Genomic DNA, 22,173 nt, shown 5'->3' on the forward strand with positions numbered 1-22,173 from the left:
CTTTCCTTTCTGTACCTAGCTACAAATGGACAGATTTTAAACAGGTCACGGTTTATCACCGACCCATGTACCACCCTTGAAGCAGCATTGGGGTAGATAATAAATCACGAGTAGTCCAGCACAAGGTGATGGAGCCCTCGTGTCTGAGTGGTTACAAACACCAGCCGCTCCAGGCGCACAAAAGGCGCTTTTAATTCCACTAAAGAGTTAACAACCTCAGAAACCCAGATGGGCAGTTCTTTCCACCTGCAGCCACCCACACTGCATGTCTTTGTTGAGATGGAGGAGGACATTGTGGATTGGTGTGGGACATATGGGCTAATGTTGGACTTGTAGACTTGGGCTGCACTGGTTTGGGATTTTTTCTCCATGTGCATTTACCCTTTATCTAAAGCTCTCTTTTATACATTTCAGTTTCTGTGGATTTATTTCTCTAATGTACTCAGATTAACACAACTAATATAAGAAAAGGCAGGACACAAGTAAGCACCCGTTTCCGTTTGGGAAAGACACTAAACAGTGAAAAGCTATTTTCCTCCATGCCATCTCTGGGTGGCACAAACAGCTAAGTGCTCAATTCATAACTAAAACGATCATCTGAGCCCATATGGTGGTACCTCAGAAGACAGACCTGGTGGTCTGCTTTTGAACCCTCATAGAGCCTTGTAGCCCCTATCTCACAAGGTTCAGTTTGGCTCTGCACACCAGGTTTCAATGACTTGGAATCTACCCCACAGTAACTGTTTGGATGCAAGGATACTCAGTCCTGAGTTATGACCGGCCCCATCCTGATGATTCTGTCATGAGGCAGTTCTGTCCGAAGTCAAATACCTCATGATACTAGCTTTTCTTTTCTTATTTTTTTCCACAGGTAGTTAAAAGACTTTATTAGGAAGGCTTTGAAGTCAAAAGTAACACTCTTGATAGAATTTTCTTTCATCCTTTAAGTCGGCTCTGCAAATATATAATCAGTGATTTAGTTGTAAGATAAAAGATACGTTAATTTATTTAAGATAAAATATATTTTAGTTCTTAAAATTTATTCCATAAAGTGCATATTTCCCTAAAATTCCCTACTTATACAACAGAGGTAAAAAATAAAAACAAACACAAAATATAAAATCCCCAACAAAACAGTAACTGAGCTTCTTTTTATAAATTGTAAAAACCTAACAAGAGAAACTAATGTGTGTGTTTGTTAATATTAAAAAAAGTGAAAAATCTCTGGATGGGGGACTCCCACCCCCTAGCTTTACATATCTCACCTCATCAGTCTGTGGGGCTTGAATACATTGGATATAAAATTACAGCTACATTGGCATTAAAGGTGTGTGGTATAGCATGAGTGCATGCTACTTCTGATAAACTTTCTAAAAACAGAAAGTGAAGCAGATGGTCATAATGCAGCTCATCATAAGTATAATAGAGCACAACTCAGAGATTATGTTTTCTGGGTCTTTGAACTGATATGAGCCAATTGAGATGTGGGATGATGAACTGAATGTGAAATTGACCTGTTTTTTAAAAGCTTGAATGATCTGGAGGTTAAATGGAATGGGGAAATGTATGGTTTCAATCCTTGGAATAGTGTTTTGGGGACCTTTCTGGAACCTTTTTCATGATGCCAATTAACTTCCAACACTGTGGATAGTGACACACATTCAATGAAGCAAGTGCTTGGCTGCCAACTTTGAGCCGGCTCTATTACTGCCTACTCTGCTTATCCAGATATTTCCTTGCAAACTGGCATTATTTTTTTTACACAAATAAGTTTCTAATGGCTTATTTTTTCAATTTCCATAAACCACATTATTTAATAAATTTTTTTTGATCTCCACAAATGAAAACGTGGTTATAAAGTATAAACACGAGGGTTATTGGGTAAAAGGGACTGCAGGACACAGGGTACTGGGAACTTCCGAAGCCTAGGGATTTGGGTGGAAACACTGATTGAGGCACACTAAGACACCGCTTGACCTGGAATAGCCCTCATGTGGACCTACGACGTGTGATATCTAGGCAGTGAGCCCTCCTACTCAGTCACAATCACCGACTCCTCAGAACTGTTTTGGAGATAGGGGAGACTGCATATAAAATCCCCAGAAAGGATCAGTGTCCAGGCTGGAGTCTGAAGGCATCAATATATTAAAGATACTTGCTTCTGTTTGCATCACTTTCATCCCTATCATTCTTCTCATGCAGCCAAAACTCAGTCCCAGGGGGATGGCAACTACAGTAACCAGACTGTTCTGTCTGACTTCTACGTTAGGACACATAGACCATCTGAATAAACCCTTTGATTGTGTGTCCCTCTCCCTCCGATAGACAAAACTGCAGCCAGCACCAGAAGTTAAACCTGCAGACTAAGAGTTTGTCAAAAGTCTAGAAAAAGCAGTCAATACCCTGGAAACCTAGCCTGCAGAAGAGAAGACACAGAATCAAAAGCTACAACAGAAAAAAAAAAAAAAAAAAAAAAAAAAGCTCCAGGTGGGTGTCATTCAGACAACCGAATCCAATGAAAACACTTGACCTTCTCACAGTGTAAAATTGCTTTTACTTCCGTACTATTGTAATTCAAACAGTTTCCCCTATCTCAACTCCAAATGTAACTCCAGCAGATTCAAGTATATTAAGGAAGAGGCAATTATTCTGGTGTTTTCTCTGCACCGATTATGGAGCCTGAAACAGTTTTACTATTCTCAGCTCATGCCTTAGATTTTCAACTATTTGAATGTGAAGGAAATCTTAACATGCCGCATTTCACAGGCTGCCTTCTGTGTTGCCTCACCCAGATTTACGTTTTTCATTTTGAGAGTGCCTCAACATGGTGTTTTTTTTTGGTTTGTTTTTTGGTCAAGGGGCATTGTCATTTTCCATCATCAGATGTTTATGGGAAATATTACATCCTGCTGCTCCCCATATACAACAATTACATTAAACAATGGAGCTTTCTGTATCTTCCTTTTTTCCCAACAGGTTATACTCACTCATATTGTTAGCTTATCACGCCAAATGTCCGAGATGCACAGGTGGTGTTAACTGAAGGGCGGAATGATTCATGCATTGGTCACTTTAGCATTGCAAGTTCATGAGCATCTTGATTTTGAAATTCAGTAAAGGGAGATGATGCCTTAGCCAGTAAAATGCTTCTCCTTCTAAGCGTCACGTACACTCAGACATATCTGAGCAGAAGCCACATTATCTACGTGAAACAGCTTTGGATGCTCCACATCTATATGCAGATGCCCACCAAATATGAGATTATTTTGCTTTCTCTGAGTTGGCTCTTACTAGCAGTCAGCCTCATTCTATCTCTTTTGTAGATGGTTGTGGATTCTGGGGGCCATTGGCATAATGGTGGGCTTATGAGATTAAAAAGATCTTTTAGGGTAGTTTCTTGATGTGCATTTAATATTTAATTACAACTCTCTTTTATACACGTGTGTCTGTGGATTTCAACATTTAAGTGCACAGATTAGCACATTGCCATAGCGGAGTGAACCTCCCTGCCGTCATGTCTTTAGGTATTTCTCCTTCCTATGGGCAACTGGACAGTAATTTATCTGGGGAACGTCTGCTAAAAAGGACAATGGTGCTTCCCCAGGTTTCTGTGATGAAGGGCCAGGCCATTGGTTACCTTTATAGAAGTCTCCTGACATTTCCTAGTGATGTCTGTTTCTGGGATCATAGTGGCTTCCTCTTCCTCGGTTGGTCTTGTTGGTAGGTGTTGTCCAGTTGTTCTGCTTCAAAGCAACCCCAATGTACAGGACAAGGAAAGGCTTGCCAGTCCTGGACCACCCTATTTCTTTCTTTTTGAACCCATCGTTGCAGGTCCCGTGGCCATGCATCCTGCAAACGGACTGGCTCTTTGTCACTGATCCTCCCCTTTAATCTGACCAAAAGTGTTCGTCATCTGGTCCTCTCTCTGACAAGGTTCTGCCTAGTTTTACTAGTCCTCCACTACCTGACAGTGTATCAATGATTAGCATAAGGTTTTCAGTGGTGTATTTCGTCATCCTCAGTGTGTCCTTATTGGGGGCTCTTACAATTCTTGTTACAATCCATACACCAATTGTATCTTACATAGTCATACGTATATTGCCATCATTCTTTTCTAGACATTTACTTTCTATTGAGCCCTTGGGATCAGCTGCCCTTTTTTTCCTCCTCCCCCACTCGTGGTTCCTTGATAGATTATAGATTGTTATTATTTTCATATCTCACATCGACCATTGCCTCTTTTATCCTCAGCTTTCTGTTGCTCATCTCCCTGCGAGCGGTGTGTGGTTATATGTCAATCATTGCTATCGGTTCCCCTTCCTCCCATCCTCTACCACCCTTCCCCCTATCATTTTGGTATCTCTATTCCCATTCCTGTTCCTGGGTTCCATGTGTTGTGAGTTTTATCTCTTGCTAAAACCTATGCACTCTAGTCCAGAGTGGGAAGCGGCACTGGGGTGATGATAGTGGGGGGAGAGCAGGCCTCAAGGGGTCAGAGGCAGATTGTGTGATTCATTGGTGTGATCAATGTCTCCTCAGGGGGGCCTCCACCCAGTGGGACACAGCATCTGGGAGGCTTGTGGCTTTCTCCTGAGACAGCATGGTGGCCAAGGGCCCCTGGCATTGAGGGTGGGACTCTGGGCCTGGGGTGGCAGCACTGGCAGAAGCCACCCCCTCCCCCAGGCACCCACCTGGATATGGACGAGCACGTGAGACAGTTGGCTGTGAACTTTGATGGTGGCCTCAGTGTCTGAGAGCAGGTGGGGTCTGGCCTGAGTCAGCTCCCACAGCTTCAACCAGGAAGCCCTGCCCCCAGGAGGGGGTCAGCAGTTATCCCAGCATGCTCATTCCTCCCCCTCAGCTTCTGTCTGGTCAGCCCTTCAGCTTCCTGGCTGGGTTTAGAACTTGTCCTAAGCTCCCTGAGGTCCACCGTCCTGAGATCTTGCTCAGCGCTTCAGGCCGTTCTGCAAACTCTCCTCCCAGGAGCCCATTATCACTAGCAGTTTACCCCTTGCTCTAACAATGCTCCAGGAGGCCTGCTTGGGAAGTGTTGGGCTGTTGCCTGGTTCAGTCCCACTAACTGCTCCTCAGGAGAAAGAAGAGGTTCCCTGCTCCTGGAAAGATTTACTGGCTTGCAAACCCTCTGGAGGATCCCCATGAGTCAGCAGGTGGGGTCATTCTAAAGCCCGGCACTCCGCAGGTAGCCATGTTGTGTGCCACCCAGGCATGCTGTGTGTTTGGAGGAGACTGCACACCCTTCAAAGGTAGAAGCTGCACTCCTCCATAGTTCTTGCATGCAGCAAATGCAGGTCCCCTGAGACTCCGGGCCAGCCTCTGGGCTAGGATCATGGGAAAATCGTTATCTCGCCTAAGCTCCATCTGGGCTGGAAACGCAGTAGCTTCTACTGTGACCTGGGTCAGTCTGGGGCTGTGCAGGGCATCCTCAGCCCAGCTCAACTCTTCCCAGAACGCCCCTGCAGGTGCAGGGAGCCCCTGGCTTGGGAAAGTGACCCTGCTAAGTGGGCTTTGTGACCAGGCTCCCTGATCTACCGACCCAGCTTTGCCTCCTCCACAGGCCGCAGACAGCAGGGGCTGCCCGGGGTTTCCTGAACTCGGGCCCTCTCCAGAGACAGTGTGGGCAGGACCTGGAGGGTGTGGAAGTGAGTCGTGCCGGGAAAGTGGATGGAGGAACGGAGGGTAGGGTAGATGCTGGGTGGGCTGAGGGGGCAGGAGATGCCCTGCAGAGTTCTAGAACCAGGGCTGAGGGATGTGGGAGCTGTTGGGGCCAGCTGGCACTTTCGTGAGTTTTAGGAGCTGCCTGAACCCCATCCACATTGACCCTCTCCAGCCCCACATGTGGCAGATGCTGGAAGAGAAGTTCAAGGTCTTCCGGGAGAAAAGGCAGAGTGTGGGGCTGCCAGGGTGCAGGCCCTGAGGGAGCTGGCAGGTGCCCTGGAACTCGCCTCCCCCAGCTCCATGGCCCAGAGTCAAGTCCACAGGAGCTGCGTTGAGGCCACATGGGGGAGGCTGGACAAGGCAATGAAAGCCCGCACAGAGGTGGGTGCCCAGAGGGACAGGCCAGAGACAGCCAAGGGGCTCGGGACACAGGGGCCTACCCCAGATGTGTGTGCGTGTGTGTGCGTGTGTGTGTGTGCTCATGTGTAGGGGTGGGCATGTGGGTGTGTGCATGCATACTTCTGTGTGTATTCTCATGTGCGCATGTGTGTATGAAGGGGCATGGCTGACTCCAGCTTTCAGCATCAATCAGCCTTCCCCGTCCAACCACGCTCCTTCTTGCCCCCAGTTTGGAGTCCTTCAGCGCAGGTCACTCCTTGTGGCAGAAGCACGAAGTGGGCTCTCCCAATGCTCCCTGAGCACGGACCGCAGTTTCGTTGGCAGCACAGGCCCTGCTGGTCTTCTTGCTGACCGCCACTCTTAGAGCTCCCTGCCTCCCCTCCTCACACCCTCCTTTCTCGGGATCTAGTGTCTCAGTGCACTGAGCACCTGACAGGTCCTGCAACCGAAATCCTGGGGCTGGGTGGCCCCGGGGCCAGTCCTCTCCTCACAGACTATTGGAGGTGCTACAGGCAGACCCCCTGACAGGCAGCCCACTCGCTCCCTGAGCCGCAATCCTCATGTGCTCAGGGCTCCCCATCTTTTTGCCTTCCTCCCAACATGCGTGTCAAGACCCTTTCCTCCCTCGGGCCCTGCCTGTGGGCCCCGGGCCTCATCAGGAACCTGCTGTGATCAGAGGAAACCATCTTCTAACCACCAAAGGGCCAGAAGGCGCGAATGTACAGCGATGATAATAGGTAAAGGTCACAGTAAAGTCACAGAGGACAGGAAAAACAGGGGCGAGAGAATACAATACAGAGTCAGACATGTTTTATTAGGCATGCTCACTTCAGCTCCTCTTGATGGACCACGTGGAACTGGGAGAAGTGGAACCTTTGCTATCTTGGGACGTGTATAGGGAGCCTGGAGACACACCTCTTCAGTAGTGGCATGGTTAACAAGGTGGGCGGTATCTATCGTAAGGCCCCTGTACTTGAGCTCACCAAGGTGAGGAAAGCTAATACCTGCATTGGGGGAAGCTACAAGGGGGGCTGGGTGTCACGGTGGGAAGAGAGGGCAAAAGGATCATATCTGCTTCTACACAGAGATACAATCAGCCATGTGCTCACATTAAGGCAGCCTAGCTTTTAACGGAGAGTCCGTGAGAATGATTTTTAAAGCAGGATAATGTACTTGGACTTTACCTCTAACTTACCAAAGTAGAGGCTTTCCTACCGTGGAATACCAGCTTTCCAGATTCTCCCTGTTATAAGTTAGGGAATAGAGTCTTCGTCCTATTTCCCTCCGTGTTAACGCCCCACAAATCCCCAAGCCACAGTCTTTGCTCAAAAGGAGGTGGCCCTGTTCTCAGGGAGAAAGTTGCTGGCCTTCCTTCCCGCTGTGCCCTCGATTTCCACCAGGCGGCGCTAGAGCTGTGGGGCCACATGCAGATGGTGGTCCTGGTGGAGGGTGCTGTCCTTGGCCACGACCTGGCGTCTGTGGAGGTCCTGCAGCGCCAGCACCGCCTCCTGCAGGGGAGCGCCCCAGTCCCTCCCCCCCCCCCGCAAGAAATCCTCTTTGTAGGCAATGGATGGATGAAGAGCCCTCACCCCCAGCTGACCCCAGGCAGGACTGCAGCCTGCCCCTACCCCCTCTGGGATGGGGGATGACGGGCCTGGGCTTGACCTAGGCTGGGGTACAGCCAGGATGGGCTGCAGAGTCCTGGGTGGAGGAGCATTCAGCCTGCTCTCTGCCAGCTGGCTGAGGTGCAGAAGGCCTGGGCCACCTGGCCATGAAGGCCTGGGAGCAGGGCCAGCAGCTGGAGTGGGTAGCCCATGGCCATGCCTTCCTCAGGCACTGCTGTATGTGCCACCCCACCTGGATGGGGGCTCGCTCTGTTCCATGTGGATGGGGGCACCCAGCTCTTCCCTGCCTCCTCCCTGTTCTGCCCTCTTGCCCTAAGACCTGTTCCCATGCCCTGTCCCCCACCGAGCACTCGGGCTCAAGAGAAGCAGGCGCTAGTCTACATCCTCAGAAGGGCCAGCTGGGGCCAAGGAGACACTGGGGCAGGAGCTCTGCCTGAGAGCCCAGGCAGAGCGGCCGGTGGGGTAGCAGCTGCTGGACACCAGCCACGTCATGGCCCCAGAGATGTGCGCGCTGAGGGCTAGGGCCATGGTGATGCGTGGCCAGAGCTCACTTTCCTGCTTCTCCCTGCTCCATGGTAACCCATCCCTGCCCCACCCAGGCAACACCCTGCGCCCCTCCCAAAAGACCTCTGCCCCCCAGGTCACAGTGTCTCCGGGAGCTGGACAGGCAGCTGCAGGAGCTCCAGACGGCCTGGGCCCCTCACCAGGAGGATTGCCAGGTGAGCCAGGACCAGGAGGAGCTACGGGAAATGCTGGGTCAGGCCGAGGTCTGGCTGGCCTCCTGAGAGGACCTCCTGGTAGACCCTGACTGTGGGGTGAGCAGGGATCCGCCCCTTAGAGGGCCACATGCCTGGCACCAGGACTTGGAAAGGCAGCTAGCGGCCCAGGAGGAGAAGCTCACCCAGCTCCAAATGTAGGTGAGGGTGTGGAGGGTGGGACTGAGGAGGGGTCGAGGGGCCTCCACCTGTGGTGTGGTCTCCAGAGCATTGATCTGCCCTGAGGGGCACCCCTTTGGGGAACAGCCGCAGGGTCCTGTCCTCCATTGGCAGTCTGGCTCTGTGGGGTCCGTCACACCTTCTTCTGCCCAACTGCTCCCTCCCCTCCTCCTCCTGGTTTCCCCCTCCGAGAGCTGCTCCCAGAGCAAGCCCTGTGGGACACAGAGGGTCACTATGGGTGGAAACCAATCAATAATCTCATGGGTGCAGAGCACACTCTGAGGAACACAGGGGCGGTGACACTAGCTACAGAGAATCTGAGTGGAGCGAGGGTTTGTAATCCTTGTGTAGGCTGGGGGTGGGGCTGATAGCGGGGTGGGGGGGATTGATACCACAGGATCCTGTGGGACTGAAAGTGAGGACCTGAGGGTGGACGGGCAGAGGGAGTGCCCCATCCTCTGAGGTAGGAAGGTGGTCAGCTAGGGTGAGCATGGAGGAAGATGAGCAGGGGCTGCTGCAGTCACGCAAATGTCACGTAAGAATCTCACTTTAGTATAAAATGTGTGTCTCCATTGCAAAGCCACCTCTAGCAACTAGGATCCCCTCTCTCCATCTGGAGTTGACGAGTGAAGAAAATAAAAAACTGAAGCAAAGCAGTCCACAGGACTAACGGACCACCAACACCACAGCCCTCCATCCTTGTCCTGGAGACCAGGAGAGTTAGATGGTGCCCAGCAACCGCCTCAAACTGCTCTGGTTGAGTTCAAACTGGCGACTTGTGCACAGCTTGAAAGCCAATGGAAGTTGACTTCATGAAGAGAGGGCATTACAAATTTGACAGGGACTGCTGGAACCCCGAGACCAGGGCCCTTCAAATCCAAAACAGAGCCCAGCTCCGGGAATCACCCCTGCCCAAGCAACAGTCGAGCTGATAAAGTGAACGCATGGCACCTGTGAGGCAAGTGCTTCCCAGAGCAAACGGGAGCATTTGCCCTCAAAGTGAAGGAGGGAGGGAGGTGCCAGGGAGGAGGCAAGAAGAGTACTGTGTTATATTATGAGGGCTGCAAACAAAATGTGTATAAATTGTTAAATTGCTCTGTATGTTTCCACTTAAAACAAAAACACTCTATATTAAAATTCATATATATATGTGCATTATATGTGTGTATATATATATTAGTCAAACCCAAGGTCAGAAAAAGGCATGCCCCGGGCTGCTGCTCCTGGCAAGGTCAGTGGTCTGAAACACATCAGAAAGACGCGGCTCGGCTGTCCGCTCCCGTAGTGACAGCCTCAGAGAGCTGTAGGGGCCGTCGTGTGCTGTCCTACAGGGCCTCGATGATAGAAATCGACTCGATGGCAATGAATTGAGTGCTTTGAAGGTCAGAAACTGTAGACAGTGATCTACAAATGTCCTTCTCTTCTGTAAGGTGCCTGTAACACAATCAAAGGAAAACAATCGGTCTGCTCTCCACATCTTCAATGGGACCATTTCCAGGGAGCCTGGCCACACACTGCCAGGCTGTGCCTTCTCAGTTCCGCTGGCACTGCTAGGAAGGTTGTGGGCCCTGCAGGGGTAGGGGAACTCTCCAGCATGCTCCACAGCAATAGAGGCACTAGGCCAAGACAGGAAGAGCCCCGGCAGGGGGAGAGTGGGGAGGTTGAGGCAGTCACTGTGCCCTACTTCTGACACTCTTCATGTGGCTACTATGGTCACCCTTGACCTCAGGGAAGGCCAAGCGTCACCAGGGCAGAAAACACTTCCTTTTTATGGTGAGGGCCATATGGGGTCTCAACTCCACTGCTAATTAGCTGTGGTCTCTAGCAAGTAACCCAGCCTCTCGGTGCACCCAGTTTCCCCAGTGCTATCTGGAGTCCCCAGAAGGGCCAGGTACAGCCAGGCTGCTTGCAGCAGGGCCAGAACCAACAGCTGCCCTCACCGTGACCTGAAGCCAGAATCACAGGACTCAAAGGCTGAGCTTTGCTGAAGGTCGTCCGACATGGCCTCTCAGCTTAAGTAAGGGGTCCCAAGCTACAGGCTGCAGAAGTTGCTCCTTGGAACACGTGGCCCGTGGCCCCAATATGGCACACAGTAAGCCAGTTCACCTCTCAGGGGTTTGGCAAAGCGCAGCACAGCAAGGGTCTCCCTGGAAGCCCCTCCACCCCATGCCCAGCACCTCCCCCAAACTCACCCCTACTCCAGGCTGCTGGTACTCACTGTAGGTCCTGTCACCACTGCTGGGCCCTGGGGGAAGTGCTGGGCCGCCACTCCAGCAGGCTCTCCGCTAGTGGGGCAGGCTGCCCCCTGGTTGCCACCCATTTGACTTGGTGCAGAAACATTGCAAACTTGGTTAAGAGGAGCTGAGAAGAGAGGAGAGGGGTCACAGGGGGCCCTGGCTGGTGGGCTGTGAGACACCTCAGTGAGTGACTGGGCAGGGCAGGACTGGACAGCCACAGAACTTGTCCCTCTACGCAGAGAGGGGAATAGGAAGCCACAGCTGTCCTCAGTCCAGACTGATGTTCCCCATCAGCCCCTTGTGTATGCAGCCCCCCCTCCACCACCCGTCTTCATTCGGCTCCAGGGCACCTTCCTTGCCCCTAGCCCCTTCCTCACTAGGGTGTGCTCCTAGTCCTCTCTCCTCTGGTCACCTGCTGCTGGCTGCTCAGCCAGCTCTGCAAGTCTTCCGCTTCCCTCAGGAAGCACTGCAGTGCCAGCATCCTCTTCAAATCCTGGCCCCTGTGGTGACAGCCTGAGTCCCCCAACAGTTAGTGTGCATGTGTCCACACTCTGCAGGACAAGTGACCCAATCAAAGGGGCTGCCTGAAGGACAAGGTTCTTCATGGTCTTTGCCCAGGCTGCTCCTCTGGATTCAAGAAGCAAACCCAGGCCAGGGGGAGTTGGGGCTGGCGAGGGTGTGGCTGTGGGGAAGGGCAGGTGACTGGAGCCAGGGAGCCGAGCCCCTGCCCTGCAGGCTCTCCTCAAAGGTTTGTGGGAAGAGGAAACAGTGAAGGCCTCATCTTTTCCTGACACATGTCTACAGGCCTCCGACACGGTTCTCTTAAAGGCAGTGGTAGCATCTAGGGGAATAAGCAACCCCAGCCAGTTTTCTGGTACCGACGGATGCAGTGACCCCCACTGTTGGGCTGCCAACTCCCGCAGTGTCTGCAGCTGCTTCCAGAGCCTCCACTGCATACCACCCAGCTGCTCTGAGACCTCAGTTACAAGGATCTACATATAACTTCCTCCCTGGGGGATGGACAACAGAAAAGTGGGTGGAGGGAGACAAAATATGTAAGATCTGACAAATTATCAAGGGTTCATGAGTGAGGGGGGAACAGGGAGTGCGGAGAAAAATGAGGACATGATGCCAGGGCCTTAAATGGAGAGCAAATGTTTTGAGAATGATGAGGGCAATGAATGTATGGATGTGCTTTACACAACTGATGTATGTATGGATTGTGATAAGAGTTGTATGTGCCCCTAATAAAATGATTTAAAAAAATTAAATCATTTAAATTTCTTTGGACAATGCCATTTGTATTTCAAAGCAACATTCACGAAAGCTATTTTTTCACCTTCACTATCTTCTATTTAGTTTTAGATAGAGCAAAAGCAATTCTTATGCCTTTGTATGAGATGTAACGCAAGTAGACATAAATTTATGCATAATTAAAAATTTGAATGAACAAAATATTTTGTTAAAGAATTTGAACTTTTGTGAAAATCATAGAAAGCATATAGCATTTATTGTAGGGTTGGGAATTGTTTCCTCTATTTTATTCTAGTATTTGGTCTGAGGTTCTTACGGTATATTCTGATTGTTGTCATGTAAGAGAATGTACATTCCATATAAGAGAAAACTTTCCTTATAATATTTTCCTATCCATTGCTTCCTGCTGAATCTCTCATTTGTTCTTTTATCATCTTTCCTATAAAAAACCCAGGCTGCTTAATTTTATTCTTATTAATCATTTATATAAGTTAGGAAAATATTTATTATATATACATTTTTATTAAAAATCTTTTACTGGAGACTCTTACAACTTTTGTTGCAATCCATATTGATTGCATCAGGCATTTTGTACATATGTTGCCTTCATTCATTTATAGACATTTCTTTCCTTTTCTTTTTTAAAACCATTTTATTGGGGCTCATACAACTCATCACAATCCATACATACACCAATTGTGTAAAGCACACTTATACATTGGTTGCCTTCATCATTCTCAAAATTTGCTTTCCGCTTGGGTTCCTGGAATCAGCTTATTTCCCCTTTCCCCTCTCCCCCTCTCACCCTGCTCCTCTTCCCTCATGAACCCTTAATAATTTATACATTATTATTTTCTCTTATCTTACACTGTGCGGCATCTCCCTTCACCCAATTTTCTGTTGCCCATCTCCCAGGGGGGATGTTAAATGTAGATCCTTGTGATCGGTTTCCCATTTCTACACCCACTTCCTTCCCAGTATCGCCACTCTCACCGCTAGTCCTGGGGGGTTCATCTGTCCTGGATTCCCTGTGTTTCCTGTTCCCGTCTGTACCGCTGTGTATCATCTGGTCTAACCAGGTTTGCAAGGTAGAATTGGGATCATGAGAGGTGGGGGAAGGAAGCGTTTAATAACTGGAGGAAGGTTGTGAGTTTCATTATTGCTACACTGAACCCTGAGTGACTCATCTCCTTCCCACTACCCCTCCGCAAGGGGTGTCCAGTTGTCTACAGGTGGGCATTGGTCCCCCGTCATGCACTCCCCTCATTCACGATGATATAAGCCCCCCTCCCGCTTTTGTTACTTGAAAACTGGTCCCCTCAGCCCTTCATGATCACACATGTTGGTGTGATGCTTCCATGTGGGCTTTGTTGTTCTGGGCCTGCTTGTTTACTTTCAAGCCTCTAAGACCCGGGAGGCTATATCGCTTGATAGCCGGCCACCATCAGCCTTCTTCACCACACTTACTTATGCACACATTCATCTTCAGCGTTTATGTGGAGAAGGTGATCACACAATGATGGTTTTTGTTCTTTGGTGTCTACTACCTGATCCCTTCAACACCTCGTGTTCACTTAGGCTTGTGTGCGTCTTCTCTGTGGGCTTTGTTGCTTCCGAGCTACATTTCTGCCTGTTTGCCTTCAAGCCTTTAAGACCCCCAGAGTTTCATTATATTGTGCAGAGAGTGGCTATGAGCCAAACCCACTCGACTGCACCCAACAACAATAACAACAGGACTTGTGCTTCTAACAATATGCTGAAGAAGACCTTAAGAGAATCTCCCCTTCGTTTAGAGCAGCGGCTCTCGACCTGTGGGTCGTGTCTCCTTAGGGGGGCAAACAGCCCTTTCATGGGGTGGCCTGAATTATAGCAGTAGCAAAACTATAGCTATGATGTAGCAACAAAAATAATTTTATGGTTGGTTGGTCACGACTACATGAGGAACTGGATGAAAGGGTCGTGAGTAAGGATGTTGAAAACCACTGTCCAAGAGGAAGACTCAATTCTTGATACAGTTGAAGGACAACAAAATAGACTCAGCCCCAATATAGATGGGATAGCACAGTGGCTGCAACAATAAACACAAGCCAAAGAAACACTGCAAGGATGGCACAAGACGGGACAGTGTTTCATTATATTGACATAGAGTTGCTATGAGTCAAAACCCACAAGAAAAAAAAACACGACTTGTTTTTCTAAGAGAATCTTAAGAGAATCTCCTATTAGTTTAGCGCAGCGGGCCTCAAACTGAGGGTCGTGACCCCTTTTGGGGGATGAATGACCCTTTCACGGCAGTGGACCGTTCATTAAAGTGGAAAAATTAGAGTTATGATGTAGCAATGAAAATAATTTCATGATTTGGCAGTCACCACTACATGAGGAATGGTATGAAATAGTCGTGGCATTAGGAAGGTTGAGAACCACTTCCCTAGAGGAAGACATAATTCTTGGTAGAGTAGAAGGGCAGCAAAGGAGAGGCAGCCCCTACAAGATTGATTAGCCCAGTGGCTGCAACAATGAGCACAGGCAAATGAACAACTCTGAGCATGGCATTGGACTGGGCAGCATTTCATTATATTGTGCATAGAGTTGCTTAGAGTCAAAACCCACTCGACGGAACTTAACGACAATAACTACAGGACGTGTACTTCTAACAATATGCTGAACTAGATCTTAAGAGAAACTCCTCTAAATTTTGAGCAGTGGTTCTTAAATTGTGGTTCGCGACCCCTATGGGGTTTCAGACAAGCCTCTCACAGGTGTTGCCCAATTCATAACAGTAGTGAAATCACAGTAATGGAGTAACAATGAAAAAAAATTACTGTTGGAAGATCACCACTACATTAAGAATTGTATAAAGGAGCCATGACATTAAGAAGGTTCAGAAACACTGCCTGAGAGGAATACACAAAACGTGGTACTGCAGAAGGGCAGCAAGTGAGAGGCAGACCCTACAAGATGGAATAGCTCAGTGGCTGCAACAATGAGTGCCATCAACGAACCACTGTGAGGACGGCACAGGACGGGGCAACGTTTCATTATATTGTGCGTAGAGTTGCTGAGAGTCAAAACCCACTCGACGGCAACTAACAGCAACACAAAAAGAACTTGAACTTCTAACAATATGCTGACGTAGATCTTAAGAGAAACGCCTCTTAGTTTAGTGCAGGCTTCTCAGCCTATGAATCACGAACCCTTTTGGGGAGTGAGTGGGTTGAATGACCCTTTCACAAGGGCTGCCTGATTCATAAGATTAGCAAAATTGCAGTTATGAAATATCAGTGAAAATTTTGTATGACTGGGGGTCCACCACTATTTTGGGAACTGCATGAAAGGGTCGTGGATTTAGGAAGATTGGGAACCACTGTCAGAGAGGAAGACACAAATGTTGGTAGAGTAGAAGGGCAGCAAAGGAGAGGCAGCCCCTCCAAGTTGGAATAGCTCAGTGGCTGCAACAACCAGCACAAGCAAAGAACCACTGTGAGGAATGCACAGGATGGGGGAGCGTTTCGTTATATTTTGCATAGAGTTGCTATGAGCCAAAACCCACTTGAAGGCACCTAAATACAATAACAACAGGACTTTTGCTTCTAACAATGTGCTGAAATATATCTTAAGAGACATTCTTCATAGTTTGGAGCAGAGATTCTCAACCTGTGGGTCATGACTCCATTAGGGTGATGAACTACCCGTGCACAGGGGTGGCCCAATTCATAGCAGTAGCTACATTACAGTTATGAAGTAGCAATGATGATAAATTTATGGCTGGTATTGTACCCACTACATGAGGAGTGGTATAAAAGGCCTGTGACATTAGAGGAAGTTTGAGAGCCACTGTCCTCGAGCAAGACAGAAATCTTGGCTGAGCAGAAAGGCAGCAAATGAGAGGCAGATCCCCAGATGATAGATTAGCGCAGTGGCTGCAACAATGAGTGCAGACAAGAAACCACTGTGAGGATGGCACAGGACGGGGCAGCGTTTCATTATCTTGTGCGTAGAGTTGCTGAGAATCGAAACCCACTGGGCAACACCTAACAACAATCACTGTAGGACTCATGCTTTTCACAATACGGTGCTGTAGATCCTAAGAGAAACTCCTCTTAGTTTAGAGCAGTGGTTCTCAATCTGTGGGTCGCGAGCCCTTTGGAGGGGTCAAATGACCCTTTCACAGTGGAGGCCTGATTCATAACTGTAGCAAAACTAAAGTTACAAAGTAGCAATGAAAATAATTTTATGATTGGGGGTTCATCACTACATGAGGAAATGAATGAAAGGGCAGTAGAGGGGCAGCGAAAGAGAGGCAGCCCCCCAAAAGTTGGATTAGCCCATGGCTGCAACAATGACAACAAGCAAAATAACCACTTTGAGGGTGGCATGAGACGGGGTCACGTTTCATTATATTGTGTATAGAGTTGCTATAAGACAGCACACACTCAAAGGCACCAAAAAATAACAACAGGACTGTGCGTCTATGAATATGCTGAAGTAAACCTTTTAGAGAAACTCCCCTTAGTTTAGACCAGTGGTTCTCAAACTGTGTCACAGTGCCTTTAGAAGACTAATGAACCTTTCACATGGGTGGCCTGATCCATAACAGAAGCGAAATTACAGTTATGCTGTAGCAATGAAAATATTTTATGGTTGGGGAGTCACCACTACATGAGGACTGGTATGAAATAGTAGTGGCATTCAGAAAGTTGAGAACCACTATTCTTGAAGAAGACACAAATCATGGTACGGAAGGGCAGGAAAAGAGAGGTAGTCCCTAACAAGATGGATTACCACAGTGGCCGCAACAATGAGCCCAAACAGAAGAACCACCGTGAGGATGCACAGGGCAGGACAACGTTTCATTACATTGTGCATAGGGTTGGTATGAGCCAAAACCCACTCGAAGGCAGCCAAAAACAAGAACAGGATTTGTGCTTCTAACAATATGCTGAAACATCCCTTAAAAAGAAACTCCTCTTAGTGTAGAATAGCAGTTCTCAAACTGTGGGTCGTGATGCCTTTTGGGGGTTGGGGTGGAGAAGGACTATATCACATGGTGGCCTGATTCATAACAGTAGCATAATTTTAGTTATAAAGTAACAAGGAAAGTAATTTTATGATTGGGGGGGAGGTCACCAATATATGAGGAATGGTTGAAAGAGTCGTGCATTAGGAAGTTTGAGAACCACTGCCCTAGAGGAAGACACAAATCTGGGTTCAGTAGAAGGTCAGCAAATGAGAGGCAGTCCCCCAAAAGATGGATTAGCACAGAGACTGCAACAATGAGTGAAAACAAAAGAAAAGTGTGAGGGTGTTAGAGGATGGAACAGTGTTTCATGATACTGTGCATAGAGTTGTTATGAGCCAACTATGAGCCAAACCCACTCGACAGCCCCTAACAACAATAAGAACAGGACTCCTGCGTGTAATAATATACTGAGCTATACCACAGGAGAAACTCCTCTTAATTTAGAACAGCGGTTCTCAACCTGTGATTTGTGACCACTTTGGTTGGTTGAACAACCCTTTCACGGGGTGACTAGATTCATAAGACTTGCAAAATTACAGTTATGGAATAACAGTAGAAAAAAACCTTTATGCTTTGGGGACCACCACTACACATTGGGAAGTGTATGGAAAGATCGTAGAAATAGGAAGGGTGAGAAACACTGTCCTAGAGGAAGACGCAAGTACAGTAGAAGGGCAGCAGAAGAGAGGAAGTCCCTACAAGACGGATTTGCACGGTGGCTGCAACAATGAGCGCAAGCAAAGAACCACCGTGAGGATGATGCAAGACTGGGCAGGCCTTTATTATATTGTGCACAGGGTTGCTATGAGCCCAAACCCTCTCCACGGCCCGAACAACAATAACAGGAGGAATTATACATATAACAGTATGCTCAACTAAACCTTGAGAGAAACTGCTCTTAGTTTACAGCAGCCGTTCTCAACTTGTGAGTGGTAAATCCTTTGGGGGTGTTCGAATGACCCTCCCATAGGCGTGGCCAGATACGTAACAGTAGCAAAATTACAGTTATGAAGTAGCAACAGTATAATTTTTTGGTTGGGGGGTCATTACTAGACGAGGCACTGTATGAAAGGGTCGTGGCATTAGGATTGCTGAAAACCACAGTCCTACAGGAAGACACAAGTCTTGATACAGTTGAAGGGCCGCAATATAGAGTCAGCCCCCAAATAGATGGAATAGCATAGTGGCTGCAGCAATGAGCTCAAGCTAAGGGAACACTGTGAGGATGGCACAAGATGGGGCAGCGTTACATTATATGGAGCATAGAGTTGCTATGAGTCAAAACCCACTCGACTGCACCTGACAACAAAACAACAGGACTTGTGTTTCTTATAATGTGCTGAAGTAGACCTTAAGAGAAACTCCTATTAGTTTAGTGCAGGGGTTCTCAACTTTTGGGTCACGAGCCCTGTTGGGGGATGAATGAACCTTTCATAGTGGTCGCCCAGTCATAACAGTAGAAAAATTAGAGTTACAAAGTTGCAATGAAAATAATTTTATGATTTGGCAGTCAGCACTATATGAGGAACGGTATGAAAATGTCGTAGCATTAGGAAGGTTGAGAACCACTGCCCTAAAGGAAGACACAAATCTTGGTAGAGTAGAAGAGCAACAAAAAATAGCCAGCCCCCCCCCCAAATATGGCTCCCACAATGAGCACTAGCAAACAACCACTGACAGGATGGCACAGTTCTGGGAAGCATTTCATGATATTGTGCATAGAGATGCGATGAACCAAAACCCCCTCCGCGGAACTTAACAACAATAACAACAGGGCTTGTGTGTTTAACAATATGCTGAAGTAAATCTTAAGAGCAACTCTTCTTAGTTTACAGCAGGGTTCTCAACATTGGGTCGTGAACACTTTCAGGTGGGGGGTGTTTCGAAACACCCCTCCACAGTGATGGCCTGATTCATAACAGTAGCAAAAGTACAGTTATGAAATATCAATGAATATAATTTCATGATTGGGGTCCACCACTACATTGGGAACTGTATGAAAGGGCCGCAGAATTAGGATGTATGAGAAATTTGTCCTAGAGGAAGACACGAATGTTGGTAAAGCAGAAGGGCTGCAAAAGTCAGGCAGCCCCTACAAGATGGAATAGATGCAGCAGTGAGCGCAAGCAAAGGACCACAGTGAGGATAGCACGAGATGGGGCCGAGTTTCACTATATTGTGCATACAGTTGCTATGAGCCAGCACACACTCAAAGGCACCAAACAATAATAAAAAGTACTTGTGCTTCTAAGAATATTCTGAAGTAGACTTTAAGAGAAATTCCTATTCGCTTAGACCATTGGTTCTCAAACTGTGTGTTGAGATACCTTTGAGGAGACTAACAAACCTTTCACATGGGTGGCCTGATCCATAACAGAAGCAAAATTACAATTATGATGTAGTAATGCAAATATTTTATGGTTGGATGTCACCACTACACGAGGAATGGTGTGAAGTGGTTGTGGCATTTGGAAAGTTGAGAACCACTGCTCTAGAGGAAGACACATATCTTGGTACAGAAGGGCAGGAAACGAGAGGCAGTGCCCAACAAGATGGATTAGCACAGTGGCTGCAAAAATGAGTGTGAGCAAAAGAACCACTGCATGGAAGGCACAGGACGGGAAAGCATTTCATTACATGGTGCATAGAGTCGGCATGAGCCTAAACCCATTCGAAGGCACCAAACAACAGGATTTGTGCCTCTAACAATATGCTGAAGAAGACTTTAAAAGAAACTCTTAGTGTAGAGTAACAGTTCTCTAACTGTGGGTCACGACGTCTTAGGAGGGAACAATGAGCATTTCACATGGGTGACCTGATTCATAACAATAGCAAATTTATAGTTATGGAATAACAAGGAAAATAATTTTATGATTGGGGGGGGGGTCACTAGTACATGAGGAATGGTGTGAAAGAGTCATGACATTAGGAAGGTTGAGAACCACTGCACTAGAGGGAGACATAGATCTGGGTACAGTAGAAGGGCAGCAAAAAGAGGCAGCCCACAGCACGATGGAATACAACAGTGACTGCAACAATCCGCGCAAGCAAAAGAACCACTGGGAGGATGGCGCAGGACAGGACACCTTTCCATCATATTGTGCTTAGAGTTGCTAGGCGTCGAAAGCTACACAACAGAATCTAACAATAAGTATAGGATTTGTGCTTCTGACAATAGGATGAAGTAGATATTAAGAGAAACTCCTCTTACTTTAGACCAGCGGTTTTTAACCTGTGGTTCGCGACCACTTTTCGCGATCGAATGACCCTTTCACAGGTGTGAAATGATTCATAACTGTAGGAAAATTACAGTTATGAAGTAACAATAATGTTATGATGGGGGTCACCACTACATGAAGAACTGTATGAAAGGGTCATGGCATTAGGAAATTTGACAACCAGTGCCCTAGAGGAAGACACAAGTCTTGGTACAGTAGAAAGGCCACAAAAAAGAGGCAGCTACCCAAAAGTTGGATTAGCACAGTGGCTGCAACAATGCGCACAAGCAAAAGAACCACTGTGAGGATGGCATAGGATGGGAAAGCGTTTCATTATATTGTACATAGAGTTACTATGAGCCAAAACCCACTCGATGGTACCTAACACCAATAACAACAGAACTTGTGCATCTACCAGTATGCTGAATTCTATCTTAAGAGAATCTCCTCTTAGTTTAGAGCAGGGGATCTTCACCTGTGTGTCGCAACCCCTTTGTGGATATGGAATGAAAATTTCACAGGGGTGTCGTGACTCATAACAGTAACAAAATTACAGTTATGAAGCTGCAATGAAATCATTTTATGGTTGGGGGGGGGGGGTCACCACTAAATGAGAATCGGTATGAAGATATCATGGCATTAGGAAAGTTGAGAACCACTGCTCTAGAGGAAGTTCCAAATCTTGGTATGAAAGGGCAGGAAAAGAGAGGCGGTCCCCAACAAGATGCATTAGCACAGTGGCTGCAACAATGAGCGCAAGCAGAGAACCACTGTGAGGATGTCACAGGACAGGGCGGCATTTCATTATATTGTGCGTAGAGTTGCTATGAGACATACCCACTCGACAGCACCTAACAACAACAACCAATGGACTTGAGCTTCTAACAGTGTGGTGAAAAAGACCTGATGAGAAACTCCTCTCAATTTAGAGCAGCGGTTATCACCATGTGTGTCATGACCCCTTTGGGGCTTAGACGAACCCTTTACAGGGTTGCACTATTCATAACTTGTAACAAAACGAGAGTTACGAAGTAGCAAAGAATATAATTTTATGATTCGGGGTCTACCACTACAAAGGGAACTGTATGAAAGTGTCGTGGATTTAGGAAAGTTGAGAAGCACTGTCCTAGAGGAAGGCACAGATATTGTTAGAGTAGAAGGGCAGCAAAGGAGAGGCAACCCCTACAATTTGGAAAAGCTCAGTGGCTGCAACAATGAGCGCAAGCAAAGAACCACTGTGAGGAATACACAGGACGGGGCAGCGTTTCAGTACATTGTACATAGAGTTGCTGTGAGCCAAAATCCACTCGACGGCACCTAACAACAACAACAACAACAACAACAGGACTTGGGTGTCTAACAATATACTGAACTACATCTTAAAGAAACACCTCTTAGTTTAGAGCAGCGGTTCTCAACCTGTGGATCGGGCCCTCTTTGGGGGTTGAGATACCCATTCACAGGGGTCGGTCTCTTCTTCATAGTAGCAAAATTACAGTTATGAAGTAGCAACGAAAATATTTTTACGAATGGATGTTCACCACAACATCAGGAACTTCATTATAGTGCCAAGGCATTAGGAAGGTTGAGAACCACTGGTTTAGAGCATAGGAAATCTGATGCAATACTGCATATTTTAACACACATGAAGTTGGAAAATAAAGGAAATTGGGAGAGGACAGTAGTATCAAATTCCTATGAGTCAGAATTGCTCTATATCATAGAGTAGCTAAGACAATGAGAAGAAATGACAAAGTCAAAGAGCTGAAGAGAAAATTCCATAGGACACGTGGCAACAGCTTTATGCTC

The sequence above is a fragment of the Tenrec ecaudatus genome (genome assembly GCF_050624435.1).
Source record: "Tenrec ecaudatus isolate mTenEca1 chromosome 14 unlocalized genomic scaffold, mTenEca1.hap1 SUPER_14_unloc_6, whole genome shotgun sequence".
NCBI classification, from domain to species: Eukaryota; Metazoa; Chordata; class Mammalia; order Afrosoricida; family Tenrecidae; genus Tenrec; species Tenrec ecaudatus.